At 40.5% G+C, this 16,967-nt stretch overlaps 1 long non-coding RNA gene across 1 annotated transcript; it reads right to left on the bottom strand.

Annotated features, from left to right (window-relative positions):
- Positions 1 to 8,479: 8,479 nt before the first annotated feature.
- On the bottom strand, positions 8,480 to 11,837 carry LOC146656521 (uncharacterized). The gene is made up of 3 exons (XR_014914164.1): positions 11,665 to 11,837; positions 9,869 to 10,003; positions 8,480 to 8,586 (listed from the first exon to the last, which is right to left on the bottom strand). It is a non-coding gene; the product is annotated as an uncharacterized LOC146656521 (long non-coding RNA).
- Positions 11,838 to 16,967: the final 5,130 nt, after the last annotated feature.

Here is a 16,967-nt window from a genome sequence, read left to right as displayed (position 1 = left end):
AATCTCACACCCTGCTTGACTGATGTGTAACCTCTGAGTGGCTGAGCTCTTGACCTGTAAGGAGAGGCTAATGTCTGCCCCCTGCTAATCTGGTTGGTTCGGCTGCCTGCCGCAGCGAGGGCAGCAGGCCAATTCAAAACTCCAGTAACAAATCAGATGGCACCCAGCCAAGTGTCATAAGAAACAGACAGGTAATGACAATTCACTTACCCCCTGTGCAAGAATCACTTCTCCCACAATGTACCTGTCACAGAGCTCTCGGTAAGCTGAAGCTATTTCTTCCTACTGTCTGACACGGTAATTGCATGTTAATTTTTTTGCACACAGCTTTTGGGAGGAACTGTGATGAATCATACGAATCATGCTGGTAAACTTTTTTCTCCCAGTGAAACTGGATCCCACCATGGCAAAAATAAATGCAGTCATCCAGATATATGAATGACACCAAGGAAGAAGGCTGTGCACCGCATTCAATTAACTTTCTGCCATATGTTGCAGTACTGGACATGCTTTCAACAGGAAAAGGTGCTGCAGGCTGCAGGACACTTGATGTTATTTTAGATCATGTGCAAAAGCCTTGAGCTTCCCGCATACGTTACTAAGAAAGTGAAAAATGTACAGAACATCTATCAAAACATGTCCAAACATACGAGGCACAAATAAAATAATGTAAAGCTCTCCTTATATACACACACACACACACACACACACACACACACACACACACACACACACACACACACACACACACACTCACTTTTTGCTCTGAATGTCTTTTTGAAACATGTATCGCTCATTCTTGTCTCGTGTCTCACAACATACACAAAAACGAGTAGCAGCCGAATGACTGATCAAACAAAAAATACTGTGAACTCCCAAAATCGACGTTATGATTTCCTGTCCCGTTAAAGGCACTGAAAGCAGCATGTTAGTGCTAACAGGCATGTCTCTCCAGCTGATCCAGAATCAGTTGCTACAGATGATGTCGCTCCTCTGTGGAGGCCCACAGGCTCAGGTGATGTGCACAAACTAAACGTTGTTGGAAACGTTTGCAGATCGTAGCTGCAATAACATACATACATGTAGTCAAGTAAAGCTCTATAATTTATTATAACTTTGTTTATATTCATTTGAAATTTCAGACTAACTGAGTAACCCTAACCTAAGCCCCGCCCCCATCCACAATCACATGAGGCACAAAGCCTGCTGCCATGTTTGTTTTATAGGTAGCTCCTTTGTGTTGTTTGGACTGTGGAAGTCTGTTGCCGGTTCACATAAGTAGGTCAGAAGCACAGTATTGCTGGCGTCTGTCCACGCTGACCCACAGAGAGATGAGTCTTTCACTTCTCTGACAAAAGTGTTGAAACTCTTTATTTTGGCCTGAAATTTGATCCGAGGGAAGAGAGACGGCTCTCTGTAAGTGTCTGAGGAACACAGAGACGGTAGGATGGCTTCGCCGCTCAGGCTGCATGACACATCCAGCCTGCACAGCACACACGACCACTGTGAAGCAACATGTCCTCTGATCAGATACACTGGGGGTGACATCTTGGCCCTCCCTGTGATCCAAGTGTTGTATTCAGGCAATAATAGTGAGTGAGCGGCACTAACATTAATTTGGTCCAATAAAAAACAGAAACAGGATTTTAGTTTATAATTTACAGTTCATCTCATGTTTTCCTTATTGGTGCAAGTAAAACCACTGAGCAGTCTTTCTGTTCACGTCCTCCATCGTCTCAGCGGGACAACGCCGCGACTCGCCCCAGCACTGCCAGGCTTCTCCTGCATATAACATGTGTCATTTTCCTGGGAGATGTTCAGTTACTGCTCTGTGAAAACAGCCATTCTCTGTTCCGTTGCACTGTCCTGGTACTTCTGCCATAGTGATGGCCCCATATCACTTTGCAAACAACACAAAGCGGCTTCAGAGATTAACCTGGCTTAATTAGAAATACAATAACCTGCTGGTGACAAAAGTCTGAGGCATCTTTCAGGCCCGGTGAGGAGAGCTGATGATTGAGAGGAGCACAGGGATTGACACTGGGGGTCCCTGATAACTGCCCTAATTCCTCCTCCAGTGTTTCTCCTATTTGAAGCAGGACATGGCTGTAAAACAGAAACGCGTTACACTCGTATGAACAAGCTTCACTGAACTGTGGTGAGCTCAGCAGTCTTTTTATAATAAGGAAATATGGTTTAATATCACTCTGGCAACAAAGATGATATTTGTTTGTCTATGAATAACCCCTGTGGACTCCACCAGGGCCTCTTTGTTCATGTCCACATTTTAACATGATGAAAATTTAAGCTGGTAAATAAATACAAATATTCTTCTCATCTTGGTTTATTTAGTGAAACGTCATCTTATTTTTAATAAGGAAGCCCCATTTAATAAAAACAGCATCATAAAAATATATCTTACAAATACTGAACAATTTTAAATAACATTCAAAATTCAAAGTGTCTCTTTTATTCCACTTTATGAAACAAGCTAAATTTCTCCCTGAGAGCTCAACAAGTCCATCGTCGGCTGTAGCGATGGACAGACCAGTCTTCCAGTGATACTTTAGCAGCCAAAGCCAGTATGGAACTGGAACGGCCACAGAAAAGAAAGTGGATCTACCAGGTGGCTGCACACTTGAAATTCTCATTATAGTTTCAGGGACACAAAGCAGGACAAGGTAGTGAAGACAGGGTGACAAAGAGAATCACCTTCCTCACTTTCCTTCACCTGGAGAGGGCCTTCAATGGCACACACACACACACACACACACACACAGCAGCACGTCAGTAAAATAACCGAGTGACGTTGTATTATGCTGTTTAAACCTGCTGTATTCTGTCATCTCACAGTGTAACACTTTAAGATGTCTCCACCGTGGCTGCCACAGAGTGTATGCCCTGGACTGAGTGACAGACAATGCTCATTTAAAACACAAAAGGACATAGAGTCTTATTCAGTCTACAGCTGCCCTCTTTCAGACGTGTATTCTAAAGCCACTTTCTGTTGTCCCCTACTCAGGTTTTTCCCCACGGAGCGAAATAAAGCTGGGGCCCACTGTATAGCATTTGGTGTGAGGGGAGAGAAGGCTTTGCCTGTTTGAAATAAATAAAAAACCCTCTCCACTGAGAGGACACCTTAGAGGTGCACCTTCTTCTTTGTCCTGGGCAGTTGGCAGGAAAAATGGAAGGCAAAGTAGGAAGGGAAAACATAATGCAGGTGGGCAATTCATCCCTAATGTGTTTATGAAAGATTCTTTGATAAAAGTCGTGTGTGTGTGTGTGTGTGTGTGTGTGTGTGTGTGTGTGTGTGTGTGTGTGTGTGTGTGTGTGTGTGTGTGTGTGTCGGGTGGGTGGGTGGGGTACGTCTGCTGATTCCCAATGAGGTTTTTTGTTGCTTTTCTCCAAGTTTCCAATTTGGCACCTTCCCGGCGAGCACATTGTGTGCTTCCAACTAACCCACTAACAAAGCCAACATGTCTTTGTTCACGGTGAGCCGCGAGGATTTTCCTTCTTCAACGTACAGATTTTCACGTTAGTAAAAGCATCTGAGATGATTGTCGAGCTCTGTGTGTTTTACCAGAAACAAACGTTGTGCTGCTTGTTCTGTTGGACCTTCATGAGTCTCCTCCACACTGCTCTGGATGAATGACACGTTATTCATGCAGTCAAGTCAAGATTTTACTTACAGGCAGAATTATGTTGTTATTAATATGAAAGGTGTAATGTTCACAAATGATATTTACATGTTTTGATGAGGATCATGAAGGTAGAAACACAAACACATAGGAAGAAAAGAGGCAGAGTGGGTCACTCACAAGGTTGATGGTCCAATGCCCAGTCTCCCAGCAGGTTGCTCAGAGGAAGAGAATAAAGCCCTGTGTGAGCGTCCGACTGCGCTCCATAACCGAAATCTTTTAAACGTCTGTTTGTAACGACGCATCCGTCTGAATACACACACGACAAACTGAATGATTGTACATACAGAGAGATCAGATCACAGATGAACCATGTGGTCAGTGAGAACATAATTATACATTTTTGGACTGTGGAAAAATTTTGGTTCAAACATGTTGCCGTCACCTGCCAATAATCTCCTCCAGAGCAACAACCCAGTCTCCATATACAGTCAGCACACTATCACACTGATAGTACTATTGAGTGACAGATGATCAGCTGCAGCAGACGTTGCCCAGACTCCAGCAGTCAGGACATCAGCACACGGACAATAATAATGCCTCACTAGTTTTAAACAGGAAGCGGAGACGCTCCGGAGACGCTGGGAGCGGATTTAATTTTTATACTTTTGTGAGGCACGTTCTGTTTTTGCACTGTGTCAAAATATAGGTCTGATTTTTGTTCTCTTGCAACTATCTTGTCCCAGTTCAGACCTTTTGTGGTTTATGGGGCTGAGATCCTGTTTCCAGCGGAGCCACCTGAGCACGAAAAGTGTGCGTACGTCTGTGACGAGCAGCAGAACTGCAGCGTGAACCCGAGGTGACGGCGTCAGAGGCAGCTTTAAAATCTCAACGCACTGAGTGTCACTGTGAAATCGAGACTGAAAATTAAGAGAGTTGTGTTACCATGAAGTGCGTGGAAGGTTATAGAAATGTGCAAAACATGTAACAAAGCTACACACGCTCCTCTCTGCATACTCTTCATAAAGGGAAGGACATCAATGGTCTCAAACAGTATTTTGTCAGAAGTTTTTATTTATTTCTTTTCTCTAATTATTTACACATATATTGGTTACACTTTCTGTTATTCAGTGACAATAAAGCAAATTATTATCACTTCATTATCAAAGTAAACAGGCAGTTTTACCTGCAGGCCTGGTTATTAAACGACCATCAGGTGTTTCTCTGCATTAAACATAATATTTGCATTGTTACCTGGAAACAAAGAGACTTCAACATTAGTAAGAAATATCTGAATATGTTAGAGCATCTGCCAGTATTACCTCACTACTTGAAGTTATTTATAAAATGATATAGATATGTTTCTTTGGCAGCTGCTAGCAGATGATCATTTTCTTAACAAATTATTGATATATCATTATAAATTAGCTTTGGCGTAAATGGTGAAGCTGTCATATAAATCCTGAGTGGTAAAAAGGCCTATTGTCAGAATTTAAAAAAGTAAATTAATTAATCCATTACTAAAAAAACAGAATAACAAGTATGAAATAATACACAAAAAAACTTCCAGGTCAAACTCTTACAGGTTCGTCATGCATTTCCTTTCCTCACACTGTTTAGATCTGTACTGAGCGACCTCCTGTCCAGCCTGCAGAATTCAGCTGCTTTGGACCTGATTAAAAATCTGTAGCAACAAAAATGAGTGTTTTTCATGTTTGCTGTGTATTATTTTTTGCAGTATTAACATTATTAACATTTTTATACTAATTTGAACTCTTTTTCATGTGTGAGGATTTGTTGCTGCAGCTTCAGTTAAATCTCTTAAATACAGTGTTTAAAATGATGAAATGAGTCCACGTGTGTAGCTTTAAGTTCAGACCTGCTGTTTAATCATTATTATCACAAAAACACAGCCGTAGCATTTGCTGCACAAACTTTATTCAAATCATAGCCATTGAGCTGCGCAGTGAGGATTAGCTGATCTACATACATATAGAAGCAATACTTGAGATTTGTTATGTGAACAGTTCCACAAATATATTTCAAGTAGTGGAAAATGAATGCAATGAGTAATTTTTCTGTGACTTCTCTGAATTTACTTGTCAGTCTTTTAACCTGAAACAGTTGTGGTACAAAATGCATGCAGATATTCCCATCTCAAAAGTCAAATTGCTGGCAATAGGTGTTATTAAATGTGGACTACAACAGACATGACAGTTATTAACCTGGGAACGTACAAAATAGTGAATATGTACAGCCGACAATTTCCACGGTGAACAAAGGTCATTTTGATTTGTCGATGAAATCTGTCTGCATAAATCAGGGAAATAAATGTAAGTGGGAAAAGTGTTGAGACGTGAAAATAGAATTTCCTGCAAAGAGAACGACAACGTCATTATTAGTTTGAAGCAGCTGCTCTGTCTTAAGTCCTCGTGCGAGCTGCAAATATGACAGGTTTTGGCACTTTTATCTGATCCTATTGTGTAATAACAACACATTGTTAATCAGCTCAATAGATGAACAAACCTGAGATCCTGTAGACAAAGGCTTTGTTGGCAAAGGATTAAATATCACTAAGTATTTATTGCTCTTCTGTGATGCAGATTCTCAGCTTTGGCGGCTGTTTCCTGATGTGGTACTAAAGTCAGCACAGTCTCAGAGTGTCCAGCATGCAGAGCAAAGAAACTGACCGACACAGCGCATTAACCATTGCTGCTGCAGGCTTGGAGTCAACTGTGATCAATGGAAAACTATAAAGAATATATGATGTTATACTATGATGCAGTATATAAATGTCTAAGTGTCTATATTTAGAAATAAAAACAACCTCTGTTGCTCTTCACCTGGAAGTGTTTTATCACAGAGGGTTACTGAGAGATGTCCAAAATATTATGGACACCATTTATATACAGTGCTGATGTTCACCAACATTGTTCCTCACTGCCATAAATTATATTTGTCACTATGAAAACACGACCATGCAAGAAGGTTAATTTTAATAGAGAGGGAATCATGGCTCGAAGGTCGACAGCCCGATGTGGAAATGTAATTATTCGGTACAATAATACAGAGAAACCCCAACAAGTACAAAAGTTCAGCCAACACCTGTGTACTTCAATAGGCTATCGCTAAAACAGGGGAAATGCTCCCTTCATGAAGAAGAGAGTAAATGATGAACATTTTACACGACTGTAGTAAATACACAAACGTAGCTGATTTTTAGGGCTTCAGCTGGAAACTTTCATCAGGTTTGGTTGACCCAAGAAAATGTGACGGCATCAGAATGCCTCAGATGTCTGCCACACTATGTCCATATGCTGTATGAATTATATCTGAGTATGACTTCACACCACAGGCTGTGACATGTAAAACCAAACGCCTGCAATCTGTAAACTTTTACAGGGCACAATAATGCAATGTTTACAATCTGCAAATAATGCAGCGCTCCCATCTCGTCCACAGATATCTAAGTGCTATTTAGCTCTGGAATAGCAGATAGGACATCAGCGAGTGCTGTTCAGTCTACCTGGTAAAAAGAAAGAATTTAGCCCTGCAGAATAAAGGAAACTACAAAATCACTTCAGTTGTTCAGCAGCTTCTTTTCACAAGAACACCCTTGGCAGATCCTTAAAATAGAAAGTTAGCTGCTTGTGTCACTCAGCTGCTGACAAGCATAGGATAAGAGAGCATGCTACAATCTCTGTGTACTGTATCTGAATCCTTAAACAGGCTACTGGACAGGGACAGCACAAATTACAGTGGCAGGGCATTTATAGAAGTAGGGGATCCTAGAAGCTACTAAGTGGTCCCTATCTGTTTTGGAGAGCACACTCGTGGTTCACTCTGACTCATGCTGGGACATGCACATCAATGACAAAGCCTGATATGTATACACACATATACCCTGACTGCCGTGAGGATCGAGCCACCAGCAATAATGCACCGCAGACAATTTGCATAATTTTTAAAAAATGAAGAAAAATTATGCAAGTTTAAAACAAAAGGCTGTTTGCTGTAGCTCAAAACACAGTCCTGCATGCAGGCAGTTCTAGACAATATAGTATCGGGCTACATACTGTCACACGATAAGAACAAATTTTCACAAAATACTGGCCCCTCATATACCATACCTGGCACTGAATTAGACCCGTCCGCGTGGCGTGCTCAAAGTCAGGCCAACAACACTAAAAAGAAAAGTAAACATCAGAAGAGTTAGTGTTAGCATCGTTTTTTAGTGAAAACTACATGACTCAAAACAAACTCCATTAAAGTTGAACCTCATCTCTGATTCATGCTGGGATGCCTCTAAGACAACCAAGTTGCTATACATTAATACTCAAGGAACATACTGGTGTCATCCAATTAATTTTAACTTTTTAAACTCAGTTTAATGTGATGTAAACTTGTTTATATTGTCACAACACAGCTGCCTCGAGGTACTTTGTACTGTAAAGACCCTGTAATAATGCAGAGAAACCCAGCAATCATATGACCCTCTATGAACGCTAAGGTGGACAACGAGATGAGACTATACCTGCTGTGCTGTCTGTGGCCTTTTGTTCAAATTCTCTAAGCTGGTTAAGTAGAGGAAAAAGTCTGACATATTTCATGACCATTAAATGTTAGACAAGGCTCTGAAAACGAGGTTACAGTTACAAACAAAAACCTCTGCTAGTGCGCACAGACCCTAAATCACAACAAATAAGACAATAGTAAGACAAATTACTACAAAGTCTTGTTACCGCTCTTCATATAACAGTGTGACAAAGTCCTGAATGCAGCCTGCATGTTAGTACATCAAGGTCCATCTGAGCTTTAAGTAAAATACACTCAGCTTTCCCTTGGATTTTAAGAGTTGCTCAGTTCATACAGGAACTGCAGCAGTCAGAGTTAACGTGTCGCTGTGTTGCTCCTCCGTGTCAGCCATTGAGACTAGTCGCAATTTATTCTGAGGAAAAAAAGAGAAACAACAAGACATTTTTAAAAAGTTTGTCATTTTATAATTTTTTTTACCTAGAACATAAACAACATTAACAAAAAAAGGATTAGGGCTGTGCGATATGACGATATATATCAGATTACGATATAAAAATGTCTATCGTTTCATATTATACACTATTCTTTGTTTTGTGGTGTTGCAAAATAAACTGTTTACGGCAATATTTTTTTCATGGTTTTGATGGTCACTGTAGTTGCTATATTATTTCTTAAAGTTCTCTCCTTCTCTTATACTTAAAATAACCACACTATGGACGGACAAGTGACTGTTTTTACGCGTACTTTCGTTACCAACAATGAGGATAAAACCATCGTGTGGCTCCGCCGTCCGCTTGTTTATTTTCCACATAAACCTTTCACAATAAAGCTCAAGTTTCTGTTGAGACTTTTCAAACTAAACTGAAATGATATACATTATTCTCAAACATAAAATTTCAGAATATGCATCAAACAAATGACCTCAAATAAAAACATCAAGTAACTATAAATGGCGCTTACAGTCACCACGCAGATGAAGGCACAGAGAATACCAGCATGGCCAGCAAGGATGAGGCAGAACCAGAAGGACCAGTCAAAAGAAATCGAGGACCTTATTGTTAAATGAGGGGCTACCTCTGTAGCATGGACATGGTTTGGTTATGAAAAGTCTGACACGCCCCAGAAAACTGTACTATGCAAATTATGCCACAAACTGGTCCCCACCACCACTCGAACACGACAAACCTCTTTAACCACCTACACAAGAATCACATGAAAGAGTTTCGAGAGAGTTTACGAATGAAAAGCAAAAAAGAGTCGTCAGGTGCTCAAAATAATCCTTAGACTCAAACGTTAGAACAGGCTTTTCCTTGCAGCACGCCGTCTAATAAATACTCAGAAAGAAAATGGCGGCCATTTAAACTCATGTCTAAAAATGTATAGTTTCATGCATCGGTCAAAACACTCGACTCCAGGTACACGACGCCCAACTGAAAACATTTCACATAAGTCGAGTTGCCCGAGAATCACAGAATTTACAGAAAATGCACTATTTTGTGATATATATCGTTATCAGGAGAGATACGTCTTATATTGGGATATGAGACTTTGGTCATATCACGCAGCCCTACAAAGGATTATAATTCACGTAGAGTTGCATACACATAACACCATTCTGTTGCAACAAAAGCAGTTTATAATTAAAGTAACATACATACCTTGAAAAACTAAATCAACCACAACATTAAACTCACCTTGTGTTTGTAGAGAAGGTGATCAGGGTTTTTCTTCATTTCCTGAGACCAGCTGCTCTGGATCATCACCAGCTTGTATCTTCATCTTTTTTTTCACTCGGGGAAGTCTTTCCTTTTCTTGGCCATTGCTCTGCACTGGAAAACCAAAGTGTGTGATCAAAGGTGAAATAAGGGATATTTTTCCACTGCAGGACTTAAAGTGCTTCAAGTAGTGATAGCTGTTGATCCATTTCTCAAATAATCTGTAAGGATCTGGATTTTTAAGAAAGATACAAATATCTCTGCTTATATTTGGCTAAAAGCTTGATATAGACAAGGCATATAGAGCCCCTGCACACCAGCACTGCACTTACATTATAGTTCAATCAAGAAATAGTTATTATTGATTTATTATTGAATTTTTTTAGTAATAATTTTTAGTATTTAATCACATTAGCACAGTGGGGTGACAAAAATATTCCACATACAAGAAATGCTGCTCAGCATTTCATAAATTACATTTTCAACAAATGTTGGAGTAAAAACACAGTTACAGGGAAAATGTGTCTGTCTGTAAATATTAACTAAACATTTCTATGTGCTACAAAATAGACATACTGTAATTGTAAATGTGCTGAGGTGAAACTATACTTTCAATAATTTTACCACTACAGTCTGTTAACCACCGAAATAATCTATGCTGGTCAGCTAGCTAAAAGTCTTTACTTTAGCAGCCCAAATCAGAGGCTAACATTAGCATTTGCTAGCGTCAGCCAGGAAGGTCTGAGGCTTAAACTAGGGTTAGTGTAACTTTGCCTGAAACCCTTTAAAGTGTACAGTAGAGCCAACTGTAAAACACAGGTATTGATACAGTACTTATTAGAGTCCTAGAATAATTTCTAGAACCATGAATCAGAATCAGAATCAGAATCAGAATACTTTATTGATCCCTGGGGGAAATTATTTTTTGTTACAGTGCTCCATTTTAAACCAACATTAAGACAAGACAGACAATACGCTAACTAAGAATAGTACAATATATACATATATATACATACATACATACATACATAAGTCACTCATAAATAAATAGTTGGAAAAGAAACATGTGTAGTTGTAGCAGCAAACAGTGTGTTAAGTGGATGCGTTGTACAGGGAGATGGCCACAGGCAGGAATGATTTCCTGTGTCGTTCAGTGGTGCTTTTCGGTAATCTCAGTCTCTCACTGAACGTGCTCCTGTGACTGACCAGCATGTCATGGAGTGGGTGGGAGGTGTTATCCAACATTGTCTTTATCTTGGACAGCATCCGCCTCTCCGACACCACCTTGAGGGAGTCCAGCTCCATCCCCACAACATTGCTGGCCTTACGGATTAGTTTATTAAGTCTGTTGGCATCTGCAACCCTCAGCCTGCTCCCCCAGCATGCAACAGCATAGAGGATCGAAAGTTCTCACTTTCCCAGTTATCCACATCGCTGACTTTTGCTAATTAGCTAGTTAGCAGTCACAGCTGTGTAATACCCAGAGAGACACAGACAGCTAACTATAATATTTATGAAAACTGGTTCAGCCACTGAAGGGCAAAACTGGTGGTATCACAGTAAAAATTATTTTAACATTAACTAAAATAAAGCTTAAGTCATGTTAAACCTAAATAACAATTATTTTAAAAAATGAGTCAGCAAAATATTCCTGACTTGTCTGGAGACAGCCGAAACCAGTTAACAAATAAATTAACAATTCTTTCTAAATAAAAACACAGAGTCTTTTGAAAAACATTATTTTAATAAAACGAAACATGAATTTTAATACTTACCACAGAAATTTGAAGGCAGTTTCTCCAACTTCAGAATCCAAAATCCAGATGAAGCCTGAAAGAAGCCTAATGGCTGCTCTTGCGCTTACTTTTCCCTCCTTTTCAGGTTCTTTTTCCCACAATGCATTGCAGTAGTTGAGAAATACAGAAAAATACCTGTAAATGACTAATACGGAAAATTCCTTCACGTTTATACAGTAGATTGTACTGTATTTTTACGGATTTTTTTTACAGTGTACCTGCTGTGCTGTCTGTGGCCTTTTGTCACATGTGGGGATCACTGCGTTGTTTTTGCAGCCATTTCCCTCGTACTATTTTGGTACTTTGTACCAGGTACTGTCGCTTAATGAAAACCCTTGAAAAGTTATTAAGTTCTAATAGAAAAGGGCCTTAGATTTGGGCCCTTATTATCCATTTACATACATTTCACTGTAATGTTACCCAACTGTAACCACTGTTACTACCACTATATTACTTGGATATTAGGTGGTTATTACTTTGGTAATTTATTGTTAATAACTTAGAAATTACTACTTTATTACATTCTTGTTTCTGTCCTGTTACCATATTGTTAGCACTTTATGCTGCTCGGGTTCAGTCGATCCCAATCAACTTGAAAGATTGCCTCCAATGTTATTTGACCATAGAAAACATGACAAATTACAAGAGGTAGCAAGGCCACTGTTAACCTCACGGTGATGTTCCTGCGGCATTAAGGTTAGAGCTAGAAAACCATATCAAAACATATTGATTTGGCTTGATTAGACTTAAATTACTTTTTTACTATGGATTTGATTAGTTGATATTCTAAAAATCTGTTGTTGTTAAACCAATTTTGTATAACTAATCTGTCAAACTGACAAAGGTTCCTTTGAATATATGTTCCAAGTATTTAAGTCCTTTACAACTCCAATCTGGGAGTTTATCATATCATTGTTCTGTAGTATGTCAGGGTTGTTCCAGATAGGCGTTTGCATGAAGACTCCGTCATTGTTACAAACTCCCACCATGCTGTCAGAGAAGAGCTGATGTTGATGCTTTTAAAGCATCATGTCGTTTGATGTTTGAGCTGATAAATGGTCTGAAATCTCTGGATTAGTGCAAAGTTTTACATCTGCCCAGGGCTCATCTAAGAGGGTGTGTTTAAACCATCCTGAGATGAAGCCTGTGGGCTAAGAAGTGTTGTTGAAAGTTAGGCAGATCTAGTCCTTTGTCCTTGGTCCTTTGTAGTGTTTTTAATCTGATACACGGGTTTATCTTTCCAAAGGAATTTAGGAATAGACAAATCCAGAGATCTGAACCAGTCTGGTGATGGTTCACTCAGGATCAGTGAGAATAAATAATTTATTTTTGGCAAGATAATCATTTTTATTGCAGCAACCCTTCCCATGAGTGATATGGGTAGAGATTTCCATCTAGCCAGATCGTCTACTTTCTTTAGAACTGGGATGTGGTTTAATTTAGTTAAATCTGCAAGCTTAGTAGAAACATTAATAGCTAAGTATTTAATATTTCCAGATTGCAGTGGGGCAAAAGAAGAATTATGGAAGGAGCAATTCAACGGAAGAACTGCAGATTTTAACCAGTTTATTGAATAATCTGAAACTCTTGAAAAAGAGTTTATTAGCGTGACTATCTCAGAGAGATTGGTTTGTGAATGTTGGAGGAAAAGCAACACATCATCTCCATAAACACTGATCTTATGTTCTATGTTCTTGCATTTTGTTCATTATTTCCTGACCTTGGTCGGACACGTAGGCTTCTTCTAAAGATTTGATGTTTTTTTCTAGTTGCTGAATGTTTTTGTTTTCTTCTTTCTTTTTATGTGATGAGAAAGAAATTATTTTCCCCCTCATCACAGCGATGGACAAGTGAGAAGAAAGAAAATTCCTTACTGTTGGGGTGAAGGGAGCGCCATGTGTCGCAAAGCCCAAAGTGGCTCATATACTGTTTGATTATATTTGTGTACTGCTGACAGCGCTGAGGTCCTGCTGTTTTGAACCTTTACATTTCTTTCCCCAAGACCAAGTGTGCAATCTAGGTGTTCAGAGACGTGACTGGGAACAGGACCTTGCGTCGTTCCAGGATCTCTTTAGGGAACTGGTCGTTCATGCTGAAGTCCGTTCCTTTCAGCTCCCTGCTGCGACTCTTCACCTGCTCCTTCTGCTTGAAAAGACTAAATTTGGCCACAATAGGACACAGTCTCCCGACACCAGGCCTCATAGCTCTGATACGATGGACTGCGTCGAAGCAGTTGTTCTTTATGGTGTCCTCAGGAAGCTTCAGGTGGGTCTTAATGAAGGTTTTAACCGTTGATTCGTCGTCCTCTCCAGCAGACTCTGGGATACCAGAAGACACAAGGTTATCTCTCATGCTACGGGCCTGGAGATCAATTACAGTCTCTTTTATTATTTCATTTTCAATATCAAGCTGGGTCACATTCTCAGTTAGAGACTTGACCAAGTCCCGTAGTGAGATGGTTTCAGCAGCGAGTGTTTCCACCTGCTGCTGGCTGATTTCCCTCAGGGATTTAAATTCCCGGTGTAAAATCTCCACCAGGGACAACCTCGCATCGAAGCTGGACAATCACTTATTGATTGACTCCAGGATGTCGGTAAAGTGTTTACCGACGATGTTGTACTGGTGGAGTCTGCCGGACGACTGCCGGCTGGGGAAGATGCGCCCTGGGACCTCTTCATAACTATCCGGTCTTTAAGTCTGACATCATTAGCCGTGACTGGGCCCAAACTCCGCTACAGGTCTCAGAGTCAAACGAACACTGCGACATCACTGAAGGTTACAAACTGTCTAAATTCTTTCATCTTTAATCAAATGATCAGCATTGCTGCTTTAACAGTTGTAACAATTAAGTTTAACAGCCATTTACAGTGGGGCAAAAAAGTATTTAGTCAGCCACCGATTGTGCAAGTTCCCCCACTTAAAATGATGACAGAGGTCAGTAATTTGCACCAGAGGTACACTTCAACTGTGAGAGACAGAATGTGAAAAAAAAATCCATGAATTCACATGGTAGGATTTGTAAAGAATTTATTCGTAAATTAGGGTGGAAAATAAGTATTTGGTCACCTCAAACAAGGAAAATCTCTGGCTCTCACAGACCTGTAACGTCTTCTGTAAGACGCTTTTCTGTCCTCCACTCATTACCTGTATGAATGGCACCTGTTTGAACTCATCATCTGTATAAAAGACACCTGTCCACAGCCTCAAACAGTCAGACTCCAAACTCCGCCATGGCCAAGACCAAAGAGCTTTCGAAGGACACCAGGAAAAGTATTGTAGACCTGCACCAGACTGGGAAGAGTGAATCTACAATAGGCAAGCAGCTTGGTGTGAAAAAATCAACTGTGGGAGCAACCATCAGAAAATGGAAGACATACAAGACCACTGATAATCTCCCTCCATCTGGGGCTCCACGCAAGATCTCATCCCGTGGGGTCAAAATGATCATGAGAACGGTGAGCAAAGATCCCAGGACCACACGGGGGGACCTGGTGAATGACCTGCAGAGAGCTGGGACCAAAGTAACAAAGGTCACCATCAGTAACACACTACAACGGCAGGGAATCAAATCCCGCAGTGCCAGACGTGTTCCGCTGCTGAAGCCAGTGCATGTCCAGGCCCGTCTGAAGTTTGCCAGAGAGCACATGGATGATACAGCAGAGGATTGGGAGAATGTCATGTGGTCAGATGAAACCAAAGTAGAACTTTTTGGTATAAACTCAACTCGTCGTGTTTGGAGGAAGAAGAATACTGAGTTGCATCCCAAGAACACCATACCTACTGTGAAGCATGGGGGTGGAAACATCATGCTATGGGGCTGTTTTTCTGCCAAGGGGACAGGACGACTGACCCGTGTTAAGGACAGAATGAATGGGGCCATGTATCGTGAGATTTTGAGCCAAAACCTCCTTCCATCAGTGAGAACTTTGAAGATGAAACGAGGCTGGGTCTTCCAACATGACAATGATCCAAAACACACCGCCCGGGCAACAAAGGAGTGGCTCCGTAAGAAGCATTTGAAAGTCCTGGAGTGGCCTAGCCAGTCTCCAGACCTCAACCCCATAGAAAATCTGTGGCGGGAGTTGAAAGTCCGTGTTGCTCGGCGACAGCCCCAAAACATCACTGCTCTCGAGAAGATCTGCATGGAGGAATGGGCCCGGTGGACCGATGGTAATTTTTCATTTTTATGTTTGTTTTTGTAATGGTATAAACAATGAAAGGTGGTGGATTAGCCAATTGGTCATGGTCATTGGTCACAGCTGTAAAAGCTGCTGCTCATGATATCGGTTTGGAAACATGAAGGTGATACAAATCAGGCATATATACCAACAAGACAGTGTACATCACTGTCACAAGAGTGTTTGTTTTAGTTCAAAGGCTTTATGGTTTTTCCTATAATACCTGGTGGTGTAGTCGGTGATTTTTTTGTCAGTTCAGCCTTTTATATTATGTTTAACACGAGTGACCACCCGGTCAGCTGGTGGGTAACAGGCATCTCCGAAAACGTCAGAGCACTTGTGCAAATATGTGATGTCTATTATATGTGATGGTATTTGAAGTTTACACAGAAACATTCTCGCATGAAAATATCTTAAAAGTTTATTTTGTGACGCAGACAGAGTAATATTTCAAACTCCGCCACTCTGTGTTCCTCCGCCACTGCCTCGTTTGAGCTTTGGACGAAATGGATTCTGGGATATTGCATTTCGTCATTTCGAGCTGATTGGAGACCAGAACAGCCAATCAGATTTTTTTGCATCCAAGTCTGTGATTGGCTGGTTTTGTGGCACAAATATAACGGTGTAGAGAAAGAGTTGAGCGTGCACAGGCAGAAATGTTGAGAGCGCGAGCAACACATTGCGAGCGAGCACAAATGCAAAAACTGAGCGAGAGGGGCTGCTGGTGTGTGTGGATAATAGCAAACACTGAAATACAGTTTTTGCACGCAGCAATGAATTTTGTTCACTCAAATTCAGCTTTTCTTCACTCGAAATAAATTTCTCCTCAAAATGCAACACTTGCACCTGCAAACTTTTTTTTACGTGCATTAAAATCTTTTTTACGTGTGCTCAGAATAGTGGCATAAAAATAACGCCATAAATTAGAAGTTAGCAGGAAGTTAGCTCGCTAGTTTCCACCTAAACATGATATAGCATGTTCTGACTGAGCGATCTCTGAAAAAATTAAAACGTACAGCTCTGCTATCACTTCCAACATAAATGAAGACAGAAAACTAAACAGCAGTGACGTTTGTAGGGTTACTGAAGTTTGGCTAGCTGCTA

This window comes from Rhamphochromis longiceps, linkage group LG12, assembly GCF_057381845.1.
Source record: "Rhamphochromis longiceps isolate RC_006_pf linkage group LG12, R_longiceps_female_GT1.1, whole genome shotgun sequence".
In the NCBI taxonomy this organism is placed as follows: Eukaryota; Metazoa; Chordata; class Actinopteri; order Cichliformes; family Cichlidae; genus Rhamphochromis; species Rhamphochromis longiceps.
This window is presented reverse-complemented; position numbering and strand designations above follow the sequence as displayed.